Source organism: Bubalus kerabau, chromosome 18, assembly GCF_029407905.1.
Source record: "Bubalus kerabau isolate K-KA32 ecotype Philippines breed swamp buffalo chromosome 18, PCC_UOA_SB_1v2, whole genome shotgun sequence".
Lineage (NCBI taxonomy): Eukaryota > Metazoa > Chordata > Mammalia > Artiodactyla > Bovidae > Bubalus > Bubalus kerabau.
This window is the reverse complement of record NC_073641.1, coordinates 7,391,036-7,397,035: the sequence shown is the minus strand read 5'-3', so window position 1 is coordinate 7,397,035 and position 6,000 is coordinate 7,391,036. Positions and strand designations below refer to the sequence as shown.

Sequence of the window (6,000 nt, the reverse complement as noted above, 5' to 3'; positions counted from 1 at the left end):
AAACAATTAAATGAATATTTGTTTTTTTATGTGTTTCCTTGACAAAATTAAAAATGAGCAACTCACTTCTTTTTCAGATCCTGAAATGAGGAGAGGATTTTACAGATCTGTGAAACCGTTAAATCACTGAGCAAACGTATATGAAAGTTTTGGTAAAATTCTAACTGGTAATAATGATTCCACTCGTCCTCCTGTGCCCCTCCCCCATCCTTTCCTCCTCGGTCCTTATCTGTCCTCACCAGAACTGTCCCCAGCCCTGCAGAACTCACAGGAACTCTCTGGCCTCTCAATTTGCCTAACTCATTTAGTTTCTTTAAAAACCCTGATTATAGGCCTGGCTCGGGAGAACCAGACTGTCAACAGGCTTGTAATGAAGGCTGTCCTGCCTGGGAGACTCAGGCACCTGTGTGGGCAAGACTGCGCTTATGCTCCCAGGCCACAGATGAAATCAATGAAAGGTGTTGGTTTATCTGCTTCTCAGTCCTGATCCTGCTGTTTCCCGAGCCCAGGTGCTCAGTGCTGAGAAGGTGCCGGCCTCCGGCAGGAAGACCTAGGGAAGCTGCTGGCTGACACCCTCTGGCCTGAGAAAGGGCGGGGCGGCTTCAGGACCTTGGACGAGATCCAGAAGGAAGCTCAGAGACTAAACAGATTGACTAAGTCAGTGTGCCACTGAGCAGACTAAGGTCCGGAGAGTCTGGGACTGACTCAAGATCACACTTGGAGGGACTTCCCTGCTGGTCCAGTAGTTAAGAATCTGCCTTCCAACACAGGGGACGCGGGTTTGATCCCTGGTCGGGGAACTAAGATCCCACACGCCAGGGGGGCTCCTGAGTCCCCTCACTGCAGCTAGAGAGAAGCCTGTGCACCACGACGAAGGGTGCACATGGGCAAACTAAGACCCGATGCCCCAGAATTTAATTAAAGAGAGCCATCTCACTTGGAAAGAAGGAAACCAAAAACCTGATGTCTTTTTCCTGACTCCCTGTCCAGCACCCTCTGACTAGAACAAAAGGGACTTTAGCCCTGGGCCCTGCAGTTCAGAGGAGCCCGCTTGGGCCTTCTTCCTTCCCTGCAAGTCAGGAGTCTCAGAGAACAGAGGAATGTGCCCAGTTGGAGCCTACAGACCTCCCCTCCAGGTGGAACTTTGGGTTTCTAGGACTTTGGGATTCCCACTGAAGTGTCCGAACTCCCTTCCCAGGGCTACGTAGGTATCTCCCCATTCCGTCTTCCCTTGAGTGGCCAGTGTGTGCCGCTTGCTAAGTGAGGGTGGAGGGGCATGTGGGGGCTGCTTCCCAGAAGCCGCTCACAGAGCCAGAAAACTCCGAGGATGGGAGGGCAGCTGCCACATGCTGGGGTAAAACTGCAGAGTTAGGCCTAACTCCAGGTCACTAGGAAGCCCTGCACGTTAGGCCTTAAAACACACTGTAGTTAGCGGTTTCTTCACTTGATCTATGACTTTTGAAATAAGTAGACTATGGTTTATGACCAGATCTGGGATGAACCCGCTGTCTGGAGTGTCACTGCTTCTCGGGACCTCCAGTGCGCCCTGCTTGTGGAGGGAGACCCTCAGGCCTCGGGGAGGAGGGAGCAGGGAGTGAGCCTGTCACCCCCTCCCCCTCACTCGGGCGGTTTGCCTCTAGGGCCCCTTCATTTCACATTTTCAGCTGAGGAAGCTCAGGCTCACAAGGCTTTGGTCAAGGTCACGCAGCCAGGAACAGATGGCCAAGGGGCTCTTGCCCTTCCCAAACAAACAGCAAGTTAATTTCGAAATGACAGAAGGAGGGGACAGAAAGAGATGTATCTGCCCCATCCCACCCGTCCGAAAGGCCCCTCCAGCATATGCAGGTTTTGCTGGCTGGGCATCTGCCTGGCTGCTTGACCTGGCCAGCTGGGGTGGGCAGGGGCTGAGTGCCGCCCCTCCTGGCTACTGCTACGGTCCAATCATCTACCATGCTGCGACTTCTCAGGAAAAAGCTTGATTTAAGGGGGTGACAATGCAGGAAATAAAAGCTGGCACCAGAGGTGCCAATGGATATGACACTGGAAAGGGGTTTCCTGGGAATTTAGGCTTCCCTGTATCTTTCCCTTGGAGCCCCCAAATCTTTGCTAAGTTAATTTCCTATGGAAGGGAGACTTCTACTCTGCCAGAGCTTCTGTTTAATTGTTTCTGATGAAATGACCTGAACCAGAGTTCTCTATCAGTCCTGACCCTCCCCTATTTAGAACATCTGAACAGTGGTCGCATCTGTTGCTTCAATTTCCTCTCTTTCCATCTCCCCTCTCGGTGCCCTGGGCTCCACTAACAGCTTCCTAAGCAACTTTTGCTTTTGCGCATGCTGCTTGCCCTGGGATGCCCTTTCCCTCCTTTCTCCACCCGGCTGGAAAGTCCTTCTTTGGGAGCCAGCTCAGTCCCCATCCCCCTGGCCTGGCCCCTCCCAGTCGCCCCAGTTGTCTCCTCCATGCCTCCCCTGTACTACCCAAGCCCCCTGTGCTTCCTTCCATAAGAGGACTCTACACTGAAGGCTGACAGCTACCTGTCTGTCCCCACTAGAGAAACTATGAACAACTTGGGGCAGGGACTAGATATTTTTCTTTCTTTGTCTCACTGCACAACTCAGGTCTGGAAGACAGTAGGAGCTCAGGAAAGGTCAGCTGAGGGCGGGAGCCATGGCTCTGCAAGGGTGTGTTCCTAGCGTGACCTTATCTGCTATTTACCTACGGAGGACTGATCAGAATAGCTATTATTATTCCCATTTATCACTCCAGAGGCTGACAAGCACTGAACCATGCTCCTCTCTGGGGGCCCGGGTGTCTACAAAGCAATCCTGGTTTTTCCCCTGCTTGGCTGGGGGCAGGGGAGCCACACAGCCCTGGCCACTTGCTTCCCAACCAAAGAGCAAAGTGGCCATTGACTGTTTTCTCCACAGTTGCCAGACTTTGCCCCTGGGCAAGGAGGATGGAAGGGTGAAATGGGAGAGCTGATGTGAGGAGGCCAGAGACCCTCCCTTTCCTAGGGACTGGCAGAGGCCCAGGCAGGGGGCATTTCAAGGCGGGAGCTGGGTCCAGCCCCAGGGACACACCAGCGCAGGGCTGGGGAGAGAGGAAAGGTCGGTTGCAAAACCCCATGTGTGGCAGCCTGACTGCTGAGTCAGGCTCCTGAGGCCAGTCAGGGACCAAAGTTGGGGCTGCAAACTCAGAGCCATCCGGTTAGCCTTGAGCCTGTTGATTCCCTGATCTTCCACGTCTAATCCTTCCTTGGGCCCGACTAATCTCCTTTAGTAGAGCACAGCTGTTGTTTTGGGTTTTTTTTCTCCAGCATACCCCACTCTTTGGGTGACAACATCCTGGTGTTCCATGGAGACCCTCTTCCCCACCACTCTCAAGCTGAAAAAAGTCAGATTCTCTCCTCCCTGCTCAACACCAAGGCTGGTCACATGGCCCAGGCTTAACCAATCAGAACATGTTCTCTTGCCCTTGACAGGCTCCAAGATAAGAATGTGGTGAACACAATAACCAATGAGCCTCAGTTCCAAGATAGTCGCATGTTGCATAAAAGATGCTTTATTTTCAACAGGAATTGCTAGCTCTCTGGAGCAACTAGAGACTCTGCATGCCTGGTGGTTGCCTGAGAATAAGGTCACCCCAGAGACAAGCGAGGCTGAGAGAGGTGCAAGCAGGACACCCAGTCTTATAGTCATTTGAGAAACTCAAAACGTACCTCTCACTTTCAGCTACGTGGACTAATACTTGCCTCTTTGCTTATGCATGTTTTAAAGTTGGGTCTTTGTCATTTGCAAATAAATAACCCAAATACCTCCTACTAATAATTATAACAGAGTAATGCTGCTGCTGCTGCTAAGTTGCTTCAGTCGTGTCCAACTCTGTGCGACCCCAGAGATGGCAGCCCACCAGGCTACCCTGTCCCTGGGATTCTCCAGGCAAGAACACTGGAGTGGGTTGCCATTTCCTTCTCCAATGCGTGAAAGTGAAAAGTGAAAGTGAAGTCGCTCAGTCATGTCTGACTTGTAGCGACCCCTTGGACTACAGCCTACCAGACTCCTCTGTCCATGGGATTTTCCAGGCAAGAGTACTGGAGTGGGGTGCCATTGCCTTCTCCAATAACAGAGTAATAGTAGTAATTAAATAACTGCTATTTACATGCACATCCTACTTGTTATAGCGAACCTGCAAATTGATACTCTCTTTGGCTTGCCGAAGAGACCCAGCGTCACGGAGATAAGGGACAGTTAGCAAGTGGCAGGGCTAAAATTCAATCTTCCACAGTCTGACTCCAAAGTATGTGTTCTTTGACCACAGCCTCATCCTGCTTCATTTAACTCTAGGCAGACCTAATTTCTCCCACAACAGTAGCAGATCTCGAGGGTAGAAACCCTTTGGTCCTTTGGAAGCACAGAACCATGAGCAGTCAGATTGTCGATTATCCTGGACTTCGGGACAATTTTTAGGGGCACTGGCTGTACTTATTTAACTTATATGCAGAGTACATCATGAGAAATGCTGGACTGGAAGAAACACAAGCTGGAATCAAGATTGCCGGGAGAAATCTCAATAACCTCAGATATGCAGATGACATCACCCTTATGGCAGAAAGTGAAGAGGAACTAAAAAGCCTCTTGATGAAAGTGAAAGTGGAGAGTGAAAAAGTTGGCTTAAAGCTCAACATTCAGAAAACGAAGATCATGGCATCCAGTCCCATCACTTCATGGGAAATAGATGGGGAAACAGGGGAAACAGTGGAAACAGTGTCGGACTTTATTTTTCTGGGCTCCAAAATCACTGCAGATGGTGACTGCAGCCATGAAATTAAAAGACACTTACTCCTTGGAAGGAAAGTTATGACCAACCTAGATAGCATATTCAAAAGCAGAGACATTACTTTGCCAACAAAGGTCCATCTAGTCAAGGCTATGGTTTTTCCAGTGGTCATGTATGCATGTGAGAGTTGGACTGTGAAGAAGGCTGAGCGCCAAAGAATTGATGCTTTTGAACTGTGGTGTTGGAGAAGACTCTTGAGAGTCCCTTGGACTGCAAGGAGATCCAACCAGTCCATTCTGAAGGAGATCAGCCCTGGGATTTCTTTGGAAGGAATGATGCTAAAGCTGAAACTCCAGTCCTTTGGCCACCTCATGCGAAGAGTTGACTCATTGGAAAAGACTCTGATGCTGGGAGGGATTGGGGGCAGGAGGAGAAGGGGACGACAGAGGATGAGATGGCTGGATGGCATCACTGACTCGATGGACGTGAGTCTGGGTGAACTCTGGGAGTTGGTGATGGACAGGGAGGCCTGGCGTGCTGCAATTCATGGGGTCGAAAAGAGTCGGACACGACTGAGCGACTGAACTGAACTGGCTCTACTTTTAGTGTATCGTTTTTCTTTCCCCCAAGATCCATACGCAGTTTTGCTGCCATGCTCTGATTGCTCAGTCTCTGATTGCACCAGTCTTCCCTGGTGGCTCAGATGGTAAAGCGTCTGCCTGCAATGCGGGAGACCCAGGTTCAATCCCTGGGTTGGGAAGATCCCCTGCAGAAGGAAATGGCAACCCACTCCAGTACTCTTGCCTGGAAAATTCCATGGACCAAGGAGCCTGGTAGGCTACAGTCCATGGAGTCGCAAAGAGTCGGACACGACTGAGCAACTTCACTTTCACTTTTCTGATTGCTCAGGCTTGGGTTGCCTAACAAGCCCTGGGCAGTCACTGTGGTCAGTTGTGCTGGTTGGGTTGCCTTGGATCGTATGTTCTGTTCTGGGTCTTAGTTTCACCCAAACCATATGGGCAGAAAGTGGGGAGATGATTCCAGGGCATATCAAAGTGCTGTTACCAGGAGAGATAGCTGCTCCTTCTCATCCCCTGCCCTAGACCTCAGCCATCCAAAGCAGCAATCATTTATTAATATTTGCTTTCGCAGGGTGCCAGCCCTATGCTGAGCACCAGAAGGACAAAGAGGGGTGAGCACATCCAAATGGTGAGGAGTTCGCTG

At 50.7% G+C, this 6,000-nt stretch overlaps 1 non-coding gene across 1 annotated transcript; it reads left to right on the top strand.

The window, feature by feature from the left end:
- The first annotated feature begins 5,464 nt into the window (after positions 1-5,464).
- Positions 5,465-5,536, top strand: TRNAC-GCA (transfer RNA cysteine (anticodon GCA)). The gene has a single exon. It is a non-coding gene; the product is annotated as a tRNA-Cys (tRNA).
- The last annotated feature ends 464 nt before the right edge of the window (positions 5,537-6,000 follow it).